Source organism: Palaemon carinicauda, chromosome 37 (genome assembly GCF_036898095.1).
Source record: "Palaemon carinicauda isolate YSFRI2023 chromosome 37, ASM3689809v2, whole genome shotgun sequence".
Taxonomy (NCBI): Eukaryota; Metazoa; Arthropoda; class Malacostraca; order Decapoda; family Palaemonidae; genus Palaemon; species Palaemon carinicauda.
In genome coordinates this window covers 12,538,111-12,565,497 of record NC_090761.1, presented here as the reverse complement: position 1 = coordinate 12,565,497, position 27,387 = coordinate 12,538,111, and positions in this window count along the sequence as shown.

The following is a 27,387-nucleotide window of genomic DNA, read 5'->3' as shown; positions in this document are numbered from 1 at the left end:
GGTCACGAAAATCTAAAAAACGTCTTTCTGCCATATCGTGGCCAATTTATATCCGATTTGCATGAAACTGGTACCGAAATGTGCATAATTCAGTTGCATATTTTGTGATACACAACATGATATAGGCGAAGGTATGCGCTCTACCAAGTGCCCGTTCTAGTTTGGTATGTGGCACTGGTTCTAGTAAATTATCATAAAGATTAATTTATGGAGATCTAACACTTCGTGGAGTTTCGTTACCAAAATGGAAAAAAAAAGATTCTTTTGAAATAAGCTTTACGATAAAGATTTCATTTTACAAGTTATGAATATTCCTTGAAAGTTCGGTGAATTTCCTGCATTTCATCCAAGACAAAAATGTATCTTTTACATCACTATAAGAAATCACTACCATGTTGGATACTTTATGTGAAAAACTATAGTATTTTTATAACTGTTTTACTTCATTTAGTAATATGTTTCATATTATGATGTCAGTATTAAGCTGCAAAGTTGATCAAACTAATTCAAAGTAATATGGAAGTTCATCAAAGGCACAAAAACTAGAGTGTTCGATTATCAATATCAGCAATTCCTGTGTTTATATATTTATGTTAAAAGGGTTATCAGTCACCCCAGTAAAAAAAATATGAACTAGATAATGTATTTGAGTCATGAATGATACAATGAGCGTTTTAACGGAATCCACTAAGGTACAATAGATTAATTCAATATTAATTTTTCTATAGAATATTCGTATGATACTCTTTAATTCTCTTTTGAGGATATGCAAACATATAGCTATCGTTTGTTACATAAACTGCTTTATGTAAAAGAAAAATACATTTCTATTCAGAATACGTTTTATATGAGAGAGAGAGAGAGAGAGAGAGAGAGAGAGAGAGAGAGAGAGAGAGAGAGAGAGAGAGATGTGATTGAAAATAAATGACAAAGTTTCTTCTTCAAATGTCTGATAATAGATTTCAATTCTTGGACTACAGGGCACACAATAGATTCTTTTGATTAATGATATAAGAATCTGACAAAAAATGTTTGGATTAAATGAAAACATCACACATCTTATGAGTCTCTCTCTCTCTCTCTCTCTCTCTCTCTCTCTCTCTCTCTCTCTCTCTCTCAGTACTCCTCAGGAAGGATCTCATACTGAGGTGAAGAGTCTCTTGAACCCTTGGGATTCGTTCTCGGTTTGAGGCTAAATATTATTTCCAAATATTTGGTTTTAATGAGCTTCTCTTTCAGCAGAATTTTCTGACATGATAAATTGGTATATACTTGATTTCATATTCGGTGCTGCTGGTGGGAGTCAGATGGTATTGGAAGGAAGAAAATACAATATATAGGGAATCTCTACAGGTTATTCTGCTTGATATGAAAAATGAATGGAAATTATTTATATCTATTATCTACCAAATTTCTGTAAGCATGGTTGGCTGGTGATACTTGTGAAGGAAAAAAGTCAATAAATAGTATTTGAATGTCTTTTTACTATTTTTCAAGTTTTTTTTTTTTTTTTTTTTTTTTTTAAAGTTCGCAAATGAATTTTTATGGATAAGTCAAACATAATCTTGGGCATACAGACCCCTCATTGAATTGGAAACTGGCCTTTGACTTGGATAAAAATGAAATCAGCGACTGAATGAACGTCTCTGCAATTTTAAGCTCATCAAAGGGTTTGATACAAAATAAGTTCATGAAATCAATTACAGAAAAGCTGTCGATGAATTTAATGATTAATGATTTACAGAGGTTAAATGTGTTATAAAGTATCTCATTCTCTCTTATGATGTCATATCTTATACTCATTTGAGGCTTATTGCTTCCAAAACAACTGTGCAGCTTGGCAAAGATGGCGAATCAAATATCTTCAGAGGAGAAGAATACTATTTTTATATCCAATGCATTAATTAGACAGTATCATAGAGATTTCACCTGAACATCAAAGAAGACAGACGGAAGGTTTGAACCGGAAATATGTGAATAAGCCTCACTTTTGCAAGTATGGATACTTTAAGAAAATCTCTGCAAAGTAAAACCAAAGAAGAATTCTGCACGTTTTACCAACAAAAGTAAAAGTACTGAAAATCTTATAAACTTTATCCAGCCTTTTCTTTATAATCACAACTGATTAAAAGCAGTTTTATCGTCTTTGAAGTATATGTAAGAAAGAATACTATTTTCCACAAAAATGGAATGGTTAGCAAACACACTCATTACAAATTACTTGTAGTAGTTTATTCAATAATGTCTTCAAAATGAAGAAAAAGAAATAAATATCCTCTTGATAAACCTTCAGGTATCTTTGGCAATTCTATTAAGCCTACCTAAAGGGTACCTGACACTTGCACGCATTCGTGGCACGCACTGGCACGCATTGATGCGCGAACTCGCGTGAACGAGTCGTGAAAATGTAGTGAACAGTGCGGGAATGATGCGTGGCATGTGTGCCATGCGTGCCCAGAACTTTGAAATGTTTAAAGTTTGTGGCACGCATTGGCACGCACAAAATAGTCGTGAAATAGTCGTGAACAATGCGCGAACTGGAGAGAACTGGAGTGAACAGTGCGGGAACTGGCGTGAACTGGAGTGAACAATGCGGGAAGTGGCGTGAACTTTATAATGAAGAGAAACAAAAAGGAAACGAAAAAATTAATGAAAAGGAAAGAAAAATAAACCTAATAAATTTTTATATTTGCTGTTTTAATGTGAAAAAAAAATGATATCTTATTTCAAACTATTTCTATAACTTTATAATGAAGAGAAACAAAAAGGAAACGAAAAAATTAATGAAAAGGAAAGAAAAATAAACCTAATAAATTTTTATATTTGCTTTTTTAATGTGAAAAAAATGATATCTTATTCCAAACTATTTCTATAACTTTATAATGAAGAGAAACAAAAAGGAAACGAAAAAATTAATGAAAAGGAAAGAAAAATATAAACATAATAAATTCTTATATTTGCTGTTTTAATGTGAAAAAAAATTATATCTTATTTTAAACTATTTCTATAACTTTATAATGAAGAGACAAAAAGGAAACGAAAAAAATAATGAAAAGGAAAGAAAAATATAAACCTAATAATTGTTTCTATTTCCTGTTTGAATGTAAAAATAAAATGATGTCTTATTTCATGCACACACTTATTTTCCTCTATTACCAATCAAGAGCCATAACTTTTGTTTTAAATAAAAATGAACTGAAAAATAAACCCAAGAAATATTTAAGTTTGCTGTTTGAATGTAAAAATAAAATGATTTTTTATTTCATCAACATACTTATTCTTCTTTATTACCTTAAAATGAAGAGCAAAACAAATTTTTTCTGTTTGCTGTTTTAATGTAAAAATAAAATGATTTCTTATTTCAACACACTTTTTTCTCTATTACCTTAAAATCAACAGCCTAAAAACTTTTCATGTTTGCTGCTTTTAATGTTAAAATAAAATGCTTTCTTAATACTTGTACATATTTTATGTCTGCTATTTATATGTAAATCAAATGCTTTCTTATTGAAACAAAAATAAAGGGCAACAAAAAATACAAATGAAAAAGATACGTTTCTTCTCCTCAATGCAATGGTGTCTCTGACAGAAAGCATTGTTGTCTCTTCCGAAGCCAATCCAAGAATGTCCTTGGGTTGGAGAAGCCCCGTTTTTATATGGAGTGGCCAATTCGTGAACTGGCGAGAACGATGCGTGAATGATGCGGAAAGATGAGTGAACGTGTCGTGAACATCTCGTGAACTAGGCGTGCCAATTCGTGCCATGGCGTGAACGTTGCGTGAACTTGTCGTGAACGATGCGCGAACTGGAGTGAACTGGTCGTGAACAGTGCGGGAAAAACCCCAGTGCGTGCCACAAAGTAGCACGCACTGGCACGCATCAATGCGTGCCAGTGCGTGGCAAAAATGCGCGCAAGTGTCAGGTAGGCTTAACACACCGTTTAATGGAAAGAGGAAGAGCAAATTGATAGAACTGTTTGCTTGAGTGTAGCAAAAGAACTCTGACCTGTGACAGTGTATGGTCATGGCACTGAGTTTACCACAATATCCGAAATTAGATAACACTGGTTTGATTTAGGAATATCATTATCATAGAGGAGCGGCTTTACTCTTACTAGGTGGGCAAATAGCCTTCAAGCAATTACAGAAGCTATCCACATTTAAGTTGCTCCTCTTAAAAAATTTTATTTTGATTGCTCAATACTTCTCTTATAGTTTGCTCATTATTTCTCTTATAGTTTATCTATTTCCTTGTTTCCTTTCCTAACTGAGCTATTTTTTTTCCTGTTGAAGCCCTTGGACTTATATCATCCGGCTTTTCCAACTAGGGTTGTAGCTGAGCTTATACTACTACTACTACTACTACTACTACTACTACTACTACTACTACTTCTAATAATAATAATAATAATAATAATAATATGTAGTATGTTCAGTGTTATCTGATGTGTGAGGTAAAAGGATATTAAGTAATGAATATCTTCGATTCTTGGTGCATGTACCGGGAAAGAAAGTAGCCGGACCTAGAGAATGATCAAATATCAAACTTTCATACTTTTTAATATTGAATTTATTTTTCACATTGATTTTACAACAAATTACTAACTTCATGCTTTATCTAGTTAGAAAATAAGGGTAATAAAAGTTTTCCGGCAAATAAAGGTAATTAAGATTTTAAGGTAATTAAGATTTTCCCTGGAGTCTTACACTTTTTCCTTATGCTTACATTAAATCCTCCAATTCATAAGTCTTTAACATATACATGTTTATAGAATTCTGATTATAACTATCCTTTTCCCCTTTTTACCTTGAATACTGACCATACACTCTTAGCGACCATACATCTTAAATCTGCAATGTATCTCAGAAATGTCAAATCATCCAATATTTCCCATTTGTTTAGCTCATATAGTAGTAAGTCTTATGTAAGACAAATATTCTGAAATATTTTATATTATTTAATTATTACGATGTCACTTCATATTCTTAAAATGGTAATCATTGTAATCATTAGTGAAAAATTATCATTTGAACAGTGTTTACAACCATCAACTTGAGATAAAAGCAAAGAGAATACATGTTACTGAAGTTTAATAGAACTGAAAGAAAATAGTGTTATTAAATAAATGCTTAAATAGTATAAGAGTAAAAATATCTTATAAATAAAGTAACTAGAAAGTAAAAGAACACCAGACTCTTTGAATTGATAGAGAAAATAAATTGAAAGTTATGCGACGGGCAAAGATATTTCTTGGATCAGGGAACAGGTGCCACTGATAGGAAGGATAAGCCGAGATGGAGTATGATGACTGATAGAGAATTAATACAGGTTTCTAATGGCAAGATGAAAGGAAAGGGAAGGATTTGGTAAAAAAAAAAAAAAAAAAAAAAAAAAAAATTTAATTAAAAAATAAGGCTGGAAAAATCTAGGCCCAACTTTGGATGAACGATTTAGAAAAAAAGATTTGGACCTGTCTAAAAAGCATTACATTTTGATTTTATGAAGACTTCGCTAAAACTCTTGATAAATAAGAAAAAAAAATAAGGCTGGAAAAGTCTAGGCCCAACTTTGGATGAACGATTTAGAAAAAAAATTTGGACCTGTCTAAAAAGCATTACATTTTGATTCTATGAAGACTTCGCTAAAACGTTTGACAAATAAAAAAAAATAAGGCTGGAAAAGGCTATGCCCTACCTTGGAAAAACAATTTAGAAAAAACAAAGATTCAGACCTTTTTAAAAAGCATCACATTTTGGTATTATGGAGACTTCGCTAAAACTTTTGATAAAAAAAAAAAAGGGGGGGGGGACCTGGAAAAGTCTATGCCCTACTTTGGAAGAACGATTTAGAAAAAAAAAAAAAAAAAAAAAGATTCGGACCTGTCTAAAAAGCAATAATTTTTGATTTTATGATGGCTTCGGTAAAACATTTATTGATATTAAAAAAATAAAATAAAATAAGGCTGGATAAGTCTATGCCCTACTTTGGAAGCAAAGATTCAGACCTGTCTAAAAAGCATTCTATTTTGATTTCATGAAGGCTTCGCTAAAACTTGTAATAAAAATAATAAGAATGGAGAAATCTATGCCCAGCTTTGGAGGAACACATTAGAAAAAATAAAAAGTTTTATACCTGTCTAAAAAGCATTACGTTTTTATTTTATGATATTATTACTATATTGCTGAGTTTCATATAGATTGTTTTCTTTTATGAATATATGTTGCCTTGTGTCAATAGAATGTTTTTGCTTTTCAAATTGGTGGAACAGAAAAACATAAAATATAAACCTAGTTCGACTGAAATATTCTAGGAATTTTTATTTCAAAATGAATCGGCGACTAATAACATAAATCCTATGGATTTAAAAAAAAATACACTTTTTCTTTAAACAAACAGGAAACTACATTGACTTGAAAGTGAAAATATTCCCTTATTCTCTACAAGTAAGCTATGGAATAAAATAAAAAATAAAGGGGATGCAATGACTCAAGATATTTTTTTTTAGCTCAGAAGGAAAGGAAGGGTGTGGTGAGATGGACTGTGAAAATTGACAGAAAACTAATTTAAATCTTTATATAGAGATGAAACGATAGGAAAGCCAAGAGGATGAAAAGTCATGTGGAAAAAAAGTTATCAATTTATAATGGAGAATTTTATATGATGATATGAAGGACAGAAAAATGAAGAAATTTTAGATTTTTTTTTTTTACTTGCTTATCATCTTCAAATTTCAATAGAGTTAGTAAAAATAAATAAAACATTCGAGTTTTATTTAAAATCTTTGTTATCTATATCATTATGTTTTATGTAGTATCTCCTGTGAGTTAACAGTTTTTAGAAGGTCAACTAAAGTTAGAAATAGGAACGTAAAATTATTATTCTCTAAAGACGAAATTGTTTGACACAGTTAGAATCAGAGATTTTTATTGATACCCTACAAGATCTCTCACATCGAATTCGTTAACAAGTTTGGAAATTAAATTTTTCAAGTTGGTTTGGCGATGATATATTCATGCAATGCCAAGCTTTCCAGAGTTTTGCAATAGACAAACTTGAGATAATGCAGTTTTTTATCAATATGATGTGTGACGAAAATCAGAACCCTGCCTTGATCAAACCCGATGAATCTTACTTCTGAACCCAAGGCAAAAAAGTCTATCATATTTGAAGTGTTGTTTTCTTTGGGAACCTGATGTCGTAACAAAAAAAAAAAAAAAAAAAAAAAAAAAAACATTGATTAATTGATTTCAAAAACATTCATATATCATATATCGAAGAAGGAGAAAACTTTTGATCTCCTACACGATCAAAGAAAAATAGAAACATAAGTGACGATAATAGTATGATGAAAAAAGCTAAACATATGAATTCCCAAGTCTCATTGGTTTCTCTCTCTCTCTCTCTCTCTCTCTCTCTCTCTCTCTCTCTCTCTCTCGACGTAATTCAAGTAGTTCAGATTTGCCTCATCTCAACCCATCTCCGAGGTGGCGGAACCTCATTACCTGGGAGATGAAGTGAAGGAGATCAGCATCCCTCCCTCAACCCCCCCCCCCAACCCCCTACGGTCCATAACCCTCTAAACTCGTCTGACCTCCGCTGGCAATTATGGAATCCTAATTATTTGCCAACTGACGGAAGCGAATTTAAGATGAGAAAAAGATCAAAGGTTGAAGAAAATTACAAGGGTTCGGAGGGAACTCGACCGGAGATAGGGAAGAGGGGATGATGATATCCTGTTTACAATACTTTTAATGATCCTGCTACACATCTGACGAATACAATATTAAAGTTATCAAAGTTATTTTTATTTCCCTACGAATGTAAGAGTTTTGAAAACAGGTTTACATGCAAATTAATGTCTCGATTCTGTATCTAATAAATATATCACTGAACAAGTAGGATCACAAATATGTTGGTCATGTTATGCCAATGTTGGTATGAATATGTGTATGTATATATGCATACACACATGTCTACCCTATATAATAAAGAGTAAGGTCCGGCTATATATAAATATAACTATATAAATATATATACATACATCATTTTATTTATATATATATACATACATACATATATATATATATATATATATATATATATATATATATATATATAATACGATGATTGGATAAAATGGCCAAAGCTGATAGAGGATTTTAATAGAGAAAACAGAAATGTCCATCCATATACCAAGGCACTTCCCCCAATTTTGAGGGGTAGCCGACACCAACTATGAAACAAAACAAAAAGGGGACCTCTACTCTCTATGTTCCTTCAGCCTAATCAGGGACTCAACCGAGTTCAGCTGGTACTGCTAGGGTGCCACAGCCCAACCTCCCACATTTCCACCACAGATGAAGCTTCATAATGCTGACTCCCCTACTGCTGCTACCTCCGCGGTCATCTAAGGCACCGGAGGAAGCAGCAGGGCCTACTGGAACTGCGTCACAATCGCTCGCCATTCATTCCTATTTCTAGCACGCTCTCTTGCCTCTCTCACATCTATCCTCCTATCACCCAGAGCTTTCTTCACACCATCCATCCACCCAAACCTTGGCCTTCCTCTTGTACTTCTCCCATCAACTCTTGCATTCATCACCTTCTTTAGCAGACAACCATTTTCCATTCTCTCAACATGGCCAAACCACCTCAACACATTCAAATCCACTCTAGCCGCTAACTCATTTCTTACACACGTTCTCTCCCTTACCACTTCGTTCCTAACCCTATCTACTCGAGATACACCAGCCATACTCCTTAGACACTTCATCTCAAACACATTCAATTTCTGTCTCTCCATCACTTTCATTCCCCACAACTCCGATCCATACATCACAGTTGGTACAATCACTTTCTCATATAGAACTCTCTTTACATTCATGCCCAACCCTCTATTTTTTACTACTCCCTTAACTGCCCCCAACACTTTGCAACCTTCATTCACTCTCTGACGTACATCTGCTTCCACTCCACCATTTGCTGCAACAATAGACCCCAAGTACTTAAACTGATCCACCTCCTCAAGTAACTCTCCATTCAACATGACATTCAACCTTGCACCACCTTCCCTTCTCGTACATCTCATAACCTTACTCTTACCCACATTAACTCTCAACTTCCTTCTCTCACACACCTTTCAAAATTCTGTCACTAGTCGGTCAAGCTTCTCTTCTGTGTCTGCTACCGGTACAGTATCATCCGCAAACAACAACTGATTTACCTCCCATTCATGGTCATTCTCGCCTACCAGTTTTAATCCTCGTCCAAGCACTCGAGCATTCACCTCTCTCACCACTCCATCAACATACAAGTTAAACAACCACGGCGACATCACACATCCCTGTCTCAGCCCCACTCTCACCGGAAACCAATCACTCACTTCATTTCCTATTCTAACACATGCTTTACTACCTTTGTAGAAACTTTTCACTGCTTGCAACAACCTTCCACCAACTCCATATAACCTCATCACATTCCATATTGCTTCCCTATCAACTCTATCATATGCTTTCTCCAGATCCATAAACGCACCATACACCTCCTTACCTTTTGCTAAATATTTCTCGCATATCTGCCTAACTGTAAAAATCTGATTCATACAACCCCTACCTCTTCTAAAACCACCCTGTACTTCCAAGATTGCATTCTCTGTTTTATCCTTAATCCTATTAATCAATACTCTACCATACACTTTTCCAACTACACTCAACAAACTAATACCTCTTGAATTACAACACTCATGCACATCTCCCTTACCCTTATATAGTGGTACAATACATGCACAAACCCAACCTACTGGTACCATTGACAACACAAAACACATATTAAACAATCTCACCAACCATTCAAGTACAGTCACACCCCCTTCCTTCAACATCTCAGCTTTCACACCATCCATACCAGATGCTTTTCCTACTCTCGTTTCATCTAGTGCTCTCCTCACTTCATCTATTGTAATCTCTCTCTCATTCTCATCTCCCATCACTGGCACCTCAACACCTGGAACAGCAATTATATCTGCCTCCCTATTATCCTCAACATTCAGCAAACTTTCAAAATATTCCGCCCACCTTTTCCTTGCCTCCTCTCCTTTTAACAACCTTCCATTTCCATCTTTCACTGTCTCTTCAATTCTTGCGCCAACCTTCCTTACTCTCTTCACTTCTTTCCAAAACTTCTTCTTATTCTCTTCATATGACTGACCCAATCCCTGACCCCACCTCAGGTCAGCTGCCCTCTTTGCCTCATGTACCTTGCGCTTTACTTCCACATTTTTCTCTCTATATTTTTCATACTTCTCTATACTATTACTCTGCAGCCATTCTTCAAAAGCCCTCTTTTTCTCTTCCACTTTTACCTTCACTCCTTCATTCCACCATTCACTGCCCTTCCTCATGCTGCCTCCAATAACCTTCTTGCCACATACATCACTTGCAATCCCAATAAAATTTTCTTTTACTAACTTCCACTCCTCCTCTAAATTACCAGTTTCTCTTACTCTCACCTCGTCATATGCCATTTTCAACCTTTCCTGATATTTACTTTTTACCCCCGGTTTTATTAGCTCTTCAATCCTCACTACCTCCCTTTTACATCCACCTACTCTATTCCCCCACTCTTTTGCTACAACTAATTTTCCTTCCACCAAAAAATGATCAGACATACCGTTAGCCATACCCCTAAACACGTGCACGTCTTTCAATCTTCCAAACATTCTTTTAGTTATCAACACATAATCCATTAATGCCCTTTCTACTACTCTTCCATTTGCCACTCTTACCCATGTATACTTATTTTTATCTTTCTTTTTAAAGAAGCTAGCACTTATTACCATCTCTTGTTCAACACACATGTCTACCAGTCCCTCACCACTCTCATTTTCACCTGGTACGCCATACTTCCCAATGACACCTTCTACCTTTCCAGCGCCCACTCTAGCATTTAAGTCACCCATAACAACTACATAATTCCTTCTACCCAGTCCTTCTACACACCTAGTTAATTCATTCCAGAACTCATTCCGCTCTTCTTCACTTTTCTCACTACCTGGCCCATACGCACTGACAAACGCCCAACATTCCCTACCCAACCTAACCCTTACCCACATTAACCTAGATGATATCTCCTTCCATTCCACTACTTTACCTGTCATCCATTCACTCAGCAATAACGCCACACCCTCTCTCGCTCTTCCCCTTTCAATCCCAGACACTCTACCAGACATTTCACCAAGCATCACTTCACCTTTTCCTTTCATCTTTGTCTCACACAAGGCCAATACATCCATCCTTCTACTTCTAAACATACTTCCAATCTCACATCTTTTACTCTCTATCGTACTACATCCACGCACATTCAAACACCCCAAAACTAGAGTGCGGGGAGCAGTCACTCTCCCCCCAGCTCCATCTCCTTGTCGATGTCTCGCAGGAATTTTATACAGGAGAGGGGGTTCCCAGCCCCCTCGTCCCGTCCCTTTTAGTCGCCTCTTACGACACGCAGGGATAACGTTGGCGCTATTCTAATTTTTATATGCCCCCGCGGCAATGAATAGGAGTAAAACTAACATAATGTTCAGTGAAAATGCAGACAACAAACAAGTTATGAACGATCCTCTAGAGATTGTTAATGAATATACATACTTAGGACAGACAGTAAGGTTTTCCCAAGGACATGATATCGAAATTAAAAGAAGGATAAGCATGGGATGGAGAGTTTTGGTAAACAAAATGAGATTATGAAATTGTAAAATGCCATTTTCTCTAAAAAGAGAAGTATATAATCAGATGATCCTACCATACTTGGAGCCTTACTAAAGGCTTAGATTAGAACATAAGCTAGTTACAACTCAAAGAGCTATGGGAAGAATAATGATGAGAATAACACTAACTGACAGAAAACGAGCAGCATGGATACAGGAGGAAACTAAAGTAGAGGACATGTAAGAAAAAGAAAAGGACATAGGCAGGACGTATAATCAGAATGACAGATAATAGAAGAACAATAAGAATAACAGAATGGGTCCGTGGAGATTGCAAAAGAAGCTGGGGAAGGAAGAGAAGACGATGGCTTGAAGAATTAATAAAATTTTCGGGTGTGGACTGTTACAGAAATACCATAAACAGAGAAAGTGAAAGGAAATGTTTGAGGCCTTTGTTCTGCAGTGGACTAGTAACGGCTCTTGATATGAGGAGATATATATATATATATATATATATATATATATATATATATATATATATATATACACTGTATATATATATATATATATATATATATATATATATATATATATATATATATATGTATATATATATATATATATATATATATATATATATATACATATATATATATATATATATATATATATCTATATATATATATATATTTATGTATATATATATGTGTGTATCTGTGTGTGTTGTGTGTGTATGCTTACGTAAGGCATTTGAAGTAGCTCCATTGACCCATTAACATGTTGATTCCCACACACATTGTACGGTATGATTGACACTTCAAAATGTACACTTAAATTAAGTTGATAGTGGAACTCATTCCCGTGGTATGACTTGCATCCTTTTGTCCGATATAGAATGATGCTTAATGGTGTCAGGTATTCATCATTACAGTATCATGTCCAGCTTCCTTCTCATTGCTATGAACAAGTAGTTCTGCATCTTTCAAGCTAATACTTTACTTTGGCGTTCTACTCTACCGCCTTTACATATATTTCCATGATCATACTATGATTTATATCTGAAAAGCAGCACAGAAAGCACTAGACTTTCAGCCTGCTTAGCGTGTAATTTCGATTTTTTTTTTTCCTACGAATTCTTAACTCAGATAAGTCATCCTTGAGTTACTACTGTCTTGAGGTAGAGTTCTCTTGATTGAGGGTACACCCGGGCACACTATTCTGTCTCATTTCTCTTCCTCTTGCTTTTTTTTTAAGCTTTTATATTTTATATACGAAAGGTCTATTTTAATGTTATTACTGTTTTTAAAATATTTTATTTCAACTGTTCACTGCTTCTTTTGTAGTTTATCTATTTCCTTATTGCCTTTCCTCACTAGCTATTTTCCTTGTTGGAGCCCAAGGGCGCCGGCAGGGAAAAATAGCCAAGAGAAAAGGAACACAAGGGAATAAGTAAACTACAGGAGAAGTAATGATCGAATAAAATTAAATTATTTTAAGAACAGTAACAGCATTAAAATAGATCTTTCATATATAAAATAGAAAAATAAAAAAAATAAAAGCAAGAGGAAGAGAAATAACATAGAATAGTGTGCCCGAGTGTACCCTCAAACCAGATAACTAGCACACGACAGTGAATGATTATGGTAAAGACGCTATGCCACTACCCAAGAGTAGAGAACAAAGGTTTGATTTTGGAGTGTTCTTCTCCTAGAAGAGCTTCTTACCATAGCTAAAGAGTCTCTTCTACCCTTACCAAAGGAAAAGTAGCCACTAGTTCCCCCATTAGTTCTAATATCTTAACCTAGTGTAAAAAAAAAAAAAAAAAAAAAAAAAAAAAAAAAAAAAAAAAAAAAAAAACTAGAAGTTGGCCAGCAGCCACATGTAGTATACAGACATGAATCAAAACAATATCCTATTAAAGCTATATATTAATAATGATTCTGCATATGCAGCTAAGCTCACTCAATTCAAGTGCTAAACAATGTCAATCAATAGCTTGCATTATTACCATAAACAAATGCGATGGTTTTGGTGACTTACAGTTTCATTGAGTTAATTCCAGTTCTGGGAATCGCTCTATGTATGGAGGGCCGATTATCGTCATATAGCCCGGCGATGGAATTTGGGAAAAATAAAAAATGGAGAAAAAGATTATATAGAAAATAACTTTTTGAAAGACGATTATTATCTAAAATTTAGACAGTTTATACATAAAGATTATGCACATTTAACAAATGGTATTCCAAAGAACAGGGGCATATTTTCCTGCTATATATGGAATTCAAGCTGGGTAAGTTAGTAAAATCAGTACATAAGTATATGCTTATAATCTAGAGGCTTCATTTTACAATAACTAAACAAAGGTTATCCTTTTTATTCTCTCTATGCCGCTATGCTCATTGGGCTAAATTTCTAATATTCATCACCATCACATGGCAATAAGAAAAATGAAAAGTCAGAAAAATTGTAATATAAAAGTAAAATTTATAGATTGTGAATGATAATTGGGTAATTTACCAATAACTGCTTTAGTCATATATACTGATAAACATATATATATATATATATATATATATATATATATATATATATATATAGAAATCATAGCTAAATTCGAATATTTCTTCATTCTATAGATGTATACACTCATTTAACTTCAAATACATGTATATCTATGGACCATTGCGTCTGAAATAAAGGTTGAATTGAAATGAAAATATCAAGTAAAATTTCACTGAACACGTAAAAAGTAATGCCAACTAAAGATACTTCAGACATCCCATATTATCTGAATCGAAACATTCCACATAGAAATCGCCTCTACGGGAAACTTTACATTACATGCAAATCACTGAGGATATATCTTATAACTTGCAAAGACTTACATCACAACCTCTAGAGAGATCCGATATGGAAATGCGTTACAATGAAGTACGCGAAGCTGACAGTCTTTTTAGATTTTAAAGGTGAACTTCATTGTACAAAGGAGAGGATTATGTTCAAGTTTGGAAACAAGGTCTTCTTGTATATATGTGTATGTATATGTATGTATATATATATATATATATATATATATATATATATATATATATATATATATGTGTGTGTATACATATATATTTATAAATATCTATCTATATATATATATATATATATATATATATATATATATATATATTCTTACGAGGCTGGTCTAGTGAAGAGTAAATACAATAGTTTATTCATGATTTTATTTTTATTTCATTTGTGCATTGAAATATGATAGCCAGCCCGTAAAATGAGCTCCTCTCATGTAGATGTAAGTATTTTATGTAAATTATGTAAAACTTTAGTCGTAAATTTCATTGTAGTCTTTATTCAAGTTAGTATATGTAAATTTACATTATTTTCAAGAATTAACTTTTTATTTCACGTATGTTTGTTACGAAGTCTTACGAATTCTATTTGAGAGTGTTGTGGGATTCGTGCAAGGTATGAACAATGGCTTAGGTAATGTTCTTTTATATTTTATGAGGTATTGCATTTTGTTTGAGAGAGAATGCTCAGTAAACATGTGCTTTGGAAAATTCTCTACCACGTGCTTTGAAAATTTTGTGAAGGCCTGGTGATAGGATGTTATCTTTTTTATCATTTTGGGGATGAATGGTGTGTGGAGCTAGCTGACAGAGAGCTGTCTGGCATGGTGACACCAGGTTTAAAGAGATAGAAAGAGATAGAGAGTACCAGCCCTAAGATGGTCATTTCCTCACCTCTCTCACTCTTGCACACAACTCAGTGTATTGTTTTTAAAAGAGCTCACAACGTATGGTGTGTCTTCACTTAAATGACTCTGCCCCAAAGCAAATCGTGTGTCGAAGAGATACGTAAGACGAAACGATGATTTTGAATTCATTGTATTAGGGTGAGTTTTGGCATTGTGTAAAGTTTTTTAAACGGCCCTGTAGGAAGGTTAGATTTTGTAACGTGATCTGGTTATCTATTTTCATTAAGTATCAAACTTGAATATTGTATTCTTCAGATTTAATTTCAAGCTTTTATATAATATACATAGCATTATTTCTTTTATCTTAGTCTAACGTTTAATCAGATTTAATAGTTCAAGTTAAGCCCATATATAATTTTCAGATCGTATCATTTTAGTCTTAATGTAAGTTTTATTCAGATTTAATAATTCAAGTGATTTATTTTATTATTATGTAAATTCTTTTCGAAGTGATGTAATTTATATAGAATATATTTATTTTTCAAAAGAGTATATTATTCCAATCACCATCGTTTGGAATCAGATTCCACTCGTATCCTGTTAAGAGCCACGGAAAGTTTCAAATAATACTGAAGAATAATTACCCAGTTTAGTTTGGTGTGTACTTAAGAGACCTTTGGATATTCAATGTTTTATATAGAGTATTGCTGTCTAGGAGTTATTTAATTGTCTCAGAATTCATGAATTAATACAACAGTTTTAATGTAAAAGCAAACAAAGGAGTTTGGAATTTGAGAGGTTGATTAACTTGCCAGTCATAGTATATATAATATTATATGTTTGGTTCCCAGTCACGAGCCAGAGTATGATAAATTTTTAGTGCCCAGACCAGGAAGCCATAATCGTAATATATATATATATATATATATATATATATATATATACATATATATATATATATATGTATATATATATATATATACAAACACACACATAGCCTATTAGAATAGCGCCAACGTTATCCCTGCGTGTCGTAAGAGGCGACTAAAAGGGACGGGACGAGGGGGCTGGGAACCCCCTCTCCTGTATAAAAATCCTGTGAGACATTATCAAAGAGATGGAGCTGGGGGGAGAGTGACTGCTCCCCGCACTCTAGTTTTGGGGTGTTTGAATGTGCGTGGATGTAGTACGATAGAGAGTAAAAGATGTGAGATTGGAAGTATGTTTAGAAGTAGAAGGATGGATGTATTGGCCTTGGGTGAGACAAAGATGAAAGGAAAGGGTGAAGTGATGTTTGGTGAAATGTCTGGTAGAGTGTCTGGGATTGAAAGGGGAAGAGCGAGAGAGGGTGTGGCCTTATTGCTGAGTGAATGGATGACAGGTAAAGTAGTGGAATGGAAGGAGATATCATCTAGGTTAATGTGGGTAAGGGTTAGGTTGGGTAGGGAATGTTGGGCGTTTGTCAGTGCGTATGGGCCAGGTAGTGAGAAAAGTGAAGAAGAGCGGAATGAGTTCTGGAATGAATTAACTAGGTGTGTAGAAGGACTGGGTAGAAGGAATTATGTAGCTGTCACGGGTGACTTAAATGCTAGAGTGGGCGCTGGAGAGGTAGAAGGTGTCATTGGGAAGTATGGCGTACCAGGTGAAAATGAGAGTGGTGAGAGACTGGTAGATATGTGTGTTGAACAACAGATGGTAATAAGTGCTAGCTTTTTTAAAAAGAAAGATAAAAATAAGTATACATGGGTAAGGTAAGAGTGGCAAATGGAAGAGTAGTAGAAAGGGCATTGATGGATTACGTGTTGATAACTAAAAGAATGTTTGGAAGATTGAAAGACGTGCACGTGTTTAGGGGTATGGCTAACGGTATGTCTGATCATTTTTTGGTGGAAGGAAAATTAGTTGTAGCAAAAGAGTGGGTGAATAGAGTAGGTGGATGTAAAAGGGAGCTAGTGAGGGTTGAAGAGCTAATAAAACCGGGGGTAAAAAGTAAATATCAAGAAAGGTTGAAAATGGCATATGACGAGGTGAGAGTAAGAGAAACTGGTAATTTAGAGGAGGAGTGGAAGTTAGCAAAAGAAAATTTTGTTGGGATTGCAAGTGATGTATGTGGCAAGAAGGTTGTTGGAGGCAGCTTGAGGAAGGGCAATTTCATTCGGAGCTTGGTGGAATGAAGGAGTGAAGGTAAAAGTGGAAGAGAAAAAGAGGGCTTTTGAAGAATGGCTGCAGATTAATAGTATAGAAAGTATGAAAAATATAGAGAGAAAAATGTGGAAGTAAAGTGCAAGGTACGTGAGGCAAAGAGGGCAGCTGACCTGAGGTGGGGTCAGGGACTGGGTCAGTCATATGAAGAGAATAAGAAGAAGTTTTGGAAAGAAGTGAAGAGAGTAAGGAAGGCTGGCGCAAGAACTGAGGAGACAGTGAAAGATGGAAATGGAAGGTTGTTAAAAGGAGAGGAGGCAAGGAAAAGGTGGGCGGAATATTTTGAAAGTTTGCTGAATGTTGAGGATAATAGGGAGGCAGATATAATTACTGTTCCAGGTGTTGAGGTGCCAGTGATGGGAGATGAGAATGAGAGAGAGATTACAATAGAGGAAGTGAGGAGAGCACTAGATGAAACGAGAGTAGGAAAAGCATCTGGTATGGATGGTGTGAAAGCTGAGATGTTGAAGGAAGGGGGTGTGACTGTACTTGAATGGTTGGTGAGATTGTTTAATATGTGTTTTGTGTTGTCAATGGTACCAGTAGGTTGGGTTTGTGCATGTATTGTACCACTATATAAGGGTAAGGGAGATGTGCATGAGTGTTGTAATTCAAGAGGTATTAGTTTGTTGAGTGTAGTTGGAAAAGTGTATGGTAGAGTAATGATTAATAGGATTAAGGATAAAACAGAGAATGCAATCTTGGAAGTACAGGGTGGTTTTAGAAGAGGTAGGGGTTGTATGAATCAGATTTTTACAGTTAGGCAGATATGCGAGAAATATTTAGCAAAAGGTAAGGAGGTGTATGTTGCGTTTATGGATCTGGAGAAAGCATATGATAGAGTTGATAGGGAAGCAATGTGGAATGTGATGAGGTTATATGGAGTTGGTGGAAGGTTGTTGCAAGCAGTGAAAAGTTTCTACAAAGGTAGTAAAGCATGTGTTAGAATAGGAAATGAAGTGAGCGATTGGTTTCCGGTGAGAGTGGGGCTGAGACAGGGATGTGCGATGTCGCCGTGATTGTTTAACTTGTATGTTGATGGAGTGGTGAGAGAGGTGAATGCTCGAGTGCTTGGACGAGGTTTAAAACTGGTAGGCGAGAACGATCATGAATGGGAGGTAAATCAGTTGTTGTTTGCAAATGATACTGTACTGGTAGCAGACACAGAAGAGAAGCTTGACCGACTAGTGACAGAATTTGGAAGGGTGTGTGAGAGAAGGAAGTTGAGAGTTAATGTGGGTAAGAGTAAGGTTATGAGATGTACGAGAAGGGAAGGTGATGCGAGGTTGAATGTCATGTTGAATGGAGAGTTACTTGAGGAGGTGGATCAGTTTAAGTACTTGGGGTCTGTTGTTGCAGCAAATGGTGGAGTGGAAGCAGATGTACGTCAGAGAGTGAATGAAGGTTGCAAAGTGTTGGGGGCAGTTAAAGGAGTAGTAAAAAATAGAGGGTTGGGCATGAATGTAAAGAGAGTTCTATATGAGAAAGTGATTGTACCAACTGTGATGTATGGATCGGAGTTGTGGGGAATGAAAGTGATGGAGAGACAGAAATTGAATGTGTTTGAGATGAAGTGTCTAAGGAGTATGGCTGGTGTATCTCGAGTAGATAGGGTTAGGAACGAAGTGGTGAGGGTGAGAACGGGTGTAAGAAATGAGTTAGCGGCTAGAGTGGATATGAATGTGTTGAGGTGGTTTGGCCATGTTGAGAGAATGGAAAATGGTTGTCTGCAAAAGAAGGTGATGAATGCAAGAGTTGATGGGAGAAGTACAAGAGGAAGGCCAAGGTTTGGGTGGATGGATGGTGTGAAGAAAGCTCTGGGTGATAGGAGGATAAATGTGAGAGAGGCAAGAGAGCGTGCTAGAAATAGAAATGAATGGCGAGCGATTGTGACGCAGTTCCAGTAGGCCCTGCTGCTTCCTCCGGTGCCTTAGATGACCGCGGAGGTAGCAGCAGTAGGGGATTCAGCATTATGAAGCTTCATCTGTGGTGGATAATGTGGGAGGTTGGGCTGTGGCACCCTAGCAGTACCAGCTGAACTCGGCTGAGTCCCTGGTTAGGCTGGAGGAACGTAGAGAGTAGAGGTCCCCTTTTTGTTTTGTCTTCTTTGTTGATGTCGGCTACCCCCCAAAATTGGGGGAAGTACCTTTGGTATATGGATGGATACACACACACACACACACACATATATATATATATATATATATATATATATATATACACACATAATTATGCGTGAATGTCATCATGCATCCAACAACAACGAATATCAAGCTATTCCTAAAATAATGAATAATCTATATTAATTCAATCCATTGTTGAGGGTTTGTATATATCATTTATTTAGACAATACATAATATTAAAATGTAAGATGAAAAAAGATAATCCATGCACAGATGAAAAAAAAAATAAGTAAAACGCTACCCCGAGGGTAATATGGTGATAAAGTTGAAGAAGAGTTATATCAAATAAAACTACAATCACCGCTCGTTCCAGTGGATTTTTTTCATCAGGAAAGGTTTGGGGTTCCAACTCTTTCTATCGGTTGGCTTTTATCACTAATCTTCTCATGACCCAGGTTGACACATTTGCACTGAATAGATATATATTTTTCTATTGCTTACATCAATTTTTAGTATGTTCTATGAGGATCTTCAGACAAGACTTAGGGTTCCAACTTTCCAGGACCTGCTGGCTTTTATCATTGAACTTCTCATGACCCAAGTTGACACATTTCAGCTAAATAAATATTTATTTTTCATTTTTTACATCAATTTTTAGCATGTTCAAAAAGCAAATTCCATGAAGAAACTTTACTACTGGAACAGATACACGAGGCGTTACTCGGCTCTCGATAGTTCCAACAAGCATTGTGAATATCGAATGAATGGCGTCAAAAAGACACAAAGGCCTTTGGATATGGCATGCCAATCTGTGCGACATGCGAGTCCGGGTCATCTCAATATACGAAGCTATTGCAGCCCACACTCATCACTTCGGCAAGTATGTTTAAAAACTTTACATAATTAGGTTAGCCCTTACGCTTTTCTTAAAATTATGAATCACGTTTTTGTATAAAGAATATAAGACTTTTTTATCCGTCGCACTGCTAGTAACATGAATTTTGGTTCTTTTATTTTCGTTTAAGATTCCTATGATTCTCGTTGTTTTCGTCCATCAGGTGATTGTGATTCTATTTCAAAGGGCCACCAGACCAATTGTATCCCGCCAGAAATGTGTATAAAAAGCAAAAAATATATAATCATTTTAGCTGGTATTAAAACTTTATCAAGGTAGATGTCCTTTTGGAAGTTTCTCTTTCATTCTTATATAGATTTGTGGTTTATATAATGAAAACTTAGATGTTAGAACTTCATTTCAGGAAAGTGCAAGAACTATCACACAAACAAAAACACATATGAACACAAAAACAAACACACACCTATATATGTATATACATATATTATTCTATATATACACATTGCGAAGGTCTTTTAAGATTTTCGGTGACCAATCTATTTTGAAGAAGTGTTTTAATTCTTTCATTCTACCTTATTTTGAGTATTGTTTTCCAGTCTGATCTTCAGCTGCTTGATCAAATCTTAATTTACTGGACTAGAACCTGCGGTCTATTAAATTTATTATTCCTGATCTCTGGCACCGTCGTTCAGTTAGTTCTTTGTGCATGTCGCAAAAGATTTTTCATAACTCTGACCCTTTTGTGCATTCAGATCTTCACACACAATACCATCCTGTTCATAATATAAGGCATGCAGTTAATTACGATAGTCATGGCTCAATACTACACAGTATTCTAGAAGTTTTATTGCAGACATGACCGGTTGTGCAATGATCCCCCTAATCAGGCAGTTGAATCATTGAAACTTCAAAAGCTCAAATTTGCAGCGAATGTTCTGTTGAACAGGCTGACAAAAGTCTCTCTTTATAGTATATATATAAAAGATCTCCCTTATTGTATTATTATTATTATTATTATTATTATTAGTAGTAGTAGTAGTAGTAGTAGTAGTAGTAGTAGTAGTAGTAGTAGTAGTAGTAGTAGTAGTAAAGGTACAACCCTAGTTGTAAAAGCAAGATGTAATAAGCCCAAGGGCTCCAACATGAAAAAATAGCTCAGTGAGGAAAGATAAATAAGGAAGTAAATAAACTAAAAGAGAAATAATGAACAATCAAAATAAAAATATATTAACAACAGTAACAACATTAAAATAAATCTTTCATATATAAACTATAAAACAAGAGGTAGAGGAGAACGATTGAATAGTGCGTCAGTGCGTGCCCTCAAGCAAGAGAACTCCACCCCAAGACAGCGGAAGACCATGGTACAGAGGCTAGGGCACTACCCAAGACTGGAGAACAACGGTTAGGAAAGCTGCTTACCATAGTTAAAGCGTCTTTTCTACCCTAACCAAGAGTAATTAAGTCCGTACATAATTTTCTAGAAGTGGTGTTCAATGATTGAGCAGTATGATATCATGATATTTTTTGTAATCTTTTAACTTCATAGTTAATATTCTGAATCTTAGCAGTTTAAACTCTCGCTCAGTTTCGTAAACAAGCATCTCAACTAAGAAATATATATATATATATATATATATATATATATATATATATATGTATATATACATATATATATATATATATATATATATATATATATATATATATATATATATTGTTGAATGGGAATAACTAACGTCAGCTTAATAACGTAATTGTTTAGGTTGTTTAGAATTATTTACATAAATAAAATAAAAAAAAGGTGAATGCGAAATACAATGAATTTCAAAGTTCTTTTACCGGCAAGAAATGAGAGTCTCCTTGACATTACGCGACAGAGACACGAGAAAGACTGAGAATTCTGGAAAATAATGAACTGGAAAGTTTTTCTTCTTTAATGTCAGACAAAGGGATTTCTCTTCTTGTGCAACGGAACAAGAGACAACTTGCGTTAATTAAGGGACATGAGAATTTGGCAGTGAGAAAGCTCCGAATGAAATTGCAAGTGCAAGCTTTGTAAATGTGAGCACGTCTGTCTCTCTCTATCGATTAAGCTCTAAATGCTCTCACCTGGCAATCTTCATGGATGCGTTTGAATCTATGACCGGATGAAGAAAACAGTATTGACCTTTGATGGTTAAAGGTGTATAGAAAAGAGAAAAATGATTTTGTATATATATATATATATATATATATATATATATATATATATATATGTATATATATACATATATATATATATATATATATATATATATATATATAAAAAAAAACACGCGCAAACAGAAGCATATAGCCTATACAGTACACACATTAATAACTATCCATATATAAGAGTGCATGATAAATATGTATTGATCTATGTGTATATATATATACATATGTATATATATAAATTATATATATATGTATATATATATATATATATATATATATATATATATATATATATATATATAATGTTAGATATCCAGCTATGCATATGCAGAATCTATTGAATATTAACATCGCGTATAAACTGTTTCCTTTCTTTTTATATTGGAATAATTCAGTCTCCAATACTAATCATCTATAATACTAAAAATTAGCAAATAGCAGTATAAGTTATAAAGTAGTTTATCTCAATGTTGATTAAATACACTAAAAAAATAGTACCCAGTTGTGACACAAAAAAAATAATCTCATGACATATGCAAAAGAAATAAGGATGAAATAGAATTATTATAAAAAAAAGGATAAGAAAAAAAATCTTATTAGTAGAAAGACTCCTGGAAATAAAGAGAAAATAAATTGAGAGGACCCGACAACCAAAAATATTTCTTGGATCAGGGAACAGGTGCCACTGATAGTGAGGGTAAGGTGAGATGGAGTGCGATGACTGATAGAGAATTAAAAGAGATTTGTGTTGGGAAGATGAAAGAAATGGAGAGTCTAGGATCAGTCACCTGTGTAAAGCTTAGGAAATCCTGAAGGGAGAAATTCGTACCATAAACTATAAGACTATAACAGATAAAAACATTATGACAAATAATTTACTATGAAGTTATAAAACACTTTCTTATCATAATGATTCGATGTTTGTCGATGCATTAGTTTCTTTTATCATTATTATTGTTGTTTTGCCTTGCAACGGACATTTCTTTTCCCATGACGTAAAATCAACAAATTAATTGCCAAATTAATTAATTTTAGATATTTTTACTGATATCAGCTATTAATCTTTGTTGTTTTTATCAACATAAGTTATCTATTTATTCATAAAAACTTGATAATATGAATTCCTCTCTAAATGGATATACTGCCCTACTAATGCGTACTAAACGGTGTAATCTTCAGATTCTAAATTTCTATAGTAGTGTACACGGAACGAGTAATTAAAAGAAAAAGGAATATATATATATATATATATATATATATATATATATATATATATATATATATATATATATATATATATATATATTTTACGAATAGCTAATTGCGTAAATTCCCGAGCTCCTAAACTCACCTGTTTTATTTTACATGTGTCTGATGCATACTAGAAATACACTGAGCTCTGAGAAAATTAAGCAATTCCCAGACGGTAATACACATGAATATTGAATATGCAAAGGTCTCTTGTGGTAATTCAAAACCAAAACTGGGTGATTACTTTACGTGAGCTATTTCAAAATGAACCTCTTCCTTAGGTTCTTAGTCAGGGATAATGAGCAAAGTACTGTATCAAGTATTGGTGATCGAAATAATACACACTTTTGCCAAAATGAATATATCTTATAAGAAATAACAGCAATTCAAAAGAATTAACACCAAAAATAAATCACTTGAGACTTATAACATAACTCTTCAAAAATGATACAAACACCTGTTTACTGGAAATTAATTTATAGAAAATCTTTAATTTTGACATTTAATGAAAGCAAATAACACTTCAACACCTAATGAATAAACAATAATGAAATTACATTTACGTAACTGTTAAATTTACGTATTTAGTTTACACAAGGTTACAGAACGGTTAAGCAAAATTTTTTAATGCACTTCACTGATTAACCTAAATCTTACAGGGCCACTTACAAAAAATTTATATTGTAAAATGTACTCACATTAACACACTACACTTTTAATTAATAATCCAATAATATCACCAACGTTTGAACAAAACTATACACGATATATGTTAAAGAAAAATCACTAATTACGTTTGAGAGAAAAACACTACACCCTTGAGAGGAGAGAGGGCTGGCAAGCGTTGGCTCTTTCAAGGAGGACAGGCTGAATCTCTTCTGCTGCTTATGCATTGCTAGGTCCTATATATATATATTAACTTAATTAATTACAGAACCTTTCAGTTCAGCCTACTGGAAACGGGGGGGGGGGAATGGTCTAGCGTCATCAAGATTGCCAATGTAGTAATTTGAAGAAGGGGTACTAAAATAGTTTGAGAGGCACCTCTCTCTCAGCTACCTCCCCCATCTTGCTCTCGTAACATTAAAAAAGATAAATAAACTTAGTCTAGAGTTTTCATGTCTTTTCTAACCACTTTGGAACATAAAAATGACGTAATCCCTCGTGTTCATACCTCATATGTATCATACTGCATACCTACAAGATTACTTAAGACTTTATAACAAAATTACGTGAAATAAAAAGTTAATTCCTTAAAGTAACGTCAATTTACTTATACTGAACGGAATGAAATTAAAACTAAAAGAATGACGAAAGTCTTATGCAATTCACGTACATTTACTTAATCCTACGAGAGTGGAATTTATCTTACGAGCTAGCTATACATCTCTTAAATTCATAAATAAAATATTCTCTATATATACATACATATATATATATATATATATATATATATATATATATATATATATATATATACACGCACACACACACACACACACACATATATATATATATATATATATATATATATATATATATATATATATATATAAACAAATACCAATATATGTGTGTGTGAATTATGAGAAACTGCGTGAATTCATCTTAGGGAACATTGAAGGTAAAAACGAATCGCAGCTGAATATTAGAAAGATAACTCATGAGTAATCTTCTCATGTTCACACATCACACCGTGATAAGGGAGGTGTCATCAGTACACTTTATGCAGTGTAGTGTAGAATTTCTTAAGGCTTACTGCAGCGTTCCTACGGCCTCTAGCTGTGAAATTTATGTGAGGTGGCTGTTAGGTTATACCAGAGAGGCGAGACAACGATCTTATATATAGATAGCTGAGAGCAAGAATGACACAAAATTCAAACAGTACAAAATATGCTATAGCAAGCTTAATCAGGTTTTTTATCAGTGTGGGAGAGAGCAGGCGATAAAAAATGAAGTATTACCAATACAGTGTATGAGCGTGTATTAAAAATGTGCGGTGCAACTTGCTCTATATCCATCTCTTTTTTCCTCCGTTCTGTCTTCCTTTCTTCCTTCATGCTACCCAACCACTTTCAGCTTTTTACACTTAGCCCTAGTTACACTTGGGTACTGAATGGCCTCACAAGCCCAACGCTAGATATATACAGTAGCTCGAACTCATAAACCCAATACACCGGACACTACAGCTAGAGAGTTATTGGGTCCTTTGACCGGGCAGATAGTATTACACTGGTTACCGCTCATTTTTTTTCTCTCTGTTTACACATAAACCGAATAGCCTGGCTTATTCTTTAATTATACTCCTTATTCTCATACACCTAAAACACAAGGATGACAGGAAAATTTTTCACCAAAGGGTTTAACCACTGCACTGTAATTGTTCAGTGGCTACTTTCCACTTATTAAGGGTAGAAAAGACTCTTTAGCTATGATAAGTAGCTCCTCTAGGAGAAGGACACTCTAAAAGCAAACCAGTATTCTGTAATCTTGGGTTGTGCCATAGCCTCTGTACCACGGTCTTCCACTGTCTTGGGTTAGAGTTCTCTTGCTTGAGGGCACACTTAGACCATGCTTAGACACGACAAAGCGTTCAAATCTTCAAGTTTGAAAAATACTAAATATTAACAAAAGGACTTTGCTATAACCATAGATCAGTAACTATATGCTAAAATGAGGTAAAGGAATTTGCAGTTATACTAATGAGCCCGGACATGTCTGATCAAACAATAACAAATTATTAACGAATGTAGGAATGGCGAAACATGGAAGATAATAAATCTAAAAGAAATACTTACACGAAGCTCAATTTCTACTTTTTCATCCTCTCTCTCTCTCTCTCTCTCTCTCTCTCTCTCTCTCTCTCTCTCTCTCTCTCTCTCTCTCTCTCTCTCTCTCTCCACGCGCTGTCGCCTGTGTAGATCTTCACCCGACGTAATTCAACCCATCTCCGAGGTGGTGGAACCTCATTACCTGGGAGATGAAGTGAAGGAGATCAGCATCCCTCCCTCAACCCCCCAACACCCCATACTCCCCTAGTCCCCCCTACAACCCTCTAAACTCGTCTGACCTCCGCTGGCAATTATGGAATCTTAATTATTTGCCAACTGACGGAGACGAATTTAAGATGAGAAAAAGATCAAAGGTCGAAGAAAATTACAAGGGTTCGGAGGGAACTCGAACAGTTATAAGGATGAGTGAGTGGGAAAATAAAGATATGTCTTATTAATTGAATAATTTTGTACTTGTAACGTTTGAAGAGTATTTCAGAGTTATGATTACATATTACGTTTTCAAATACCGATATCCATGTGAATGACACCTATTTTCATATGATCATAAAAGACT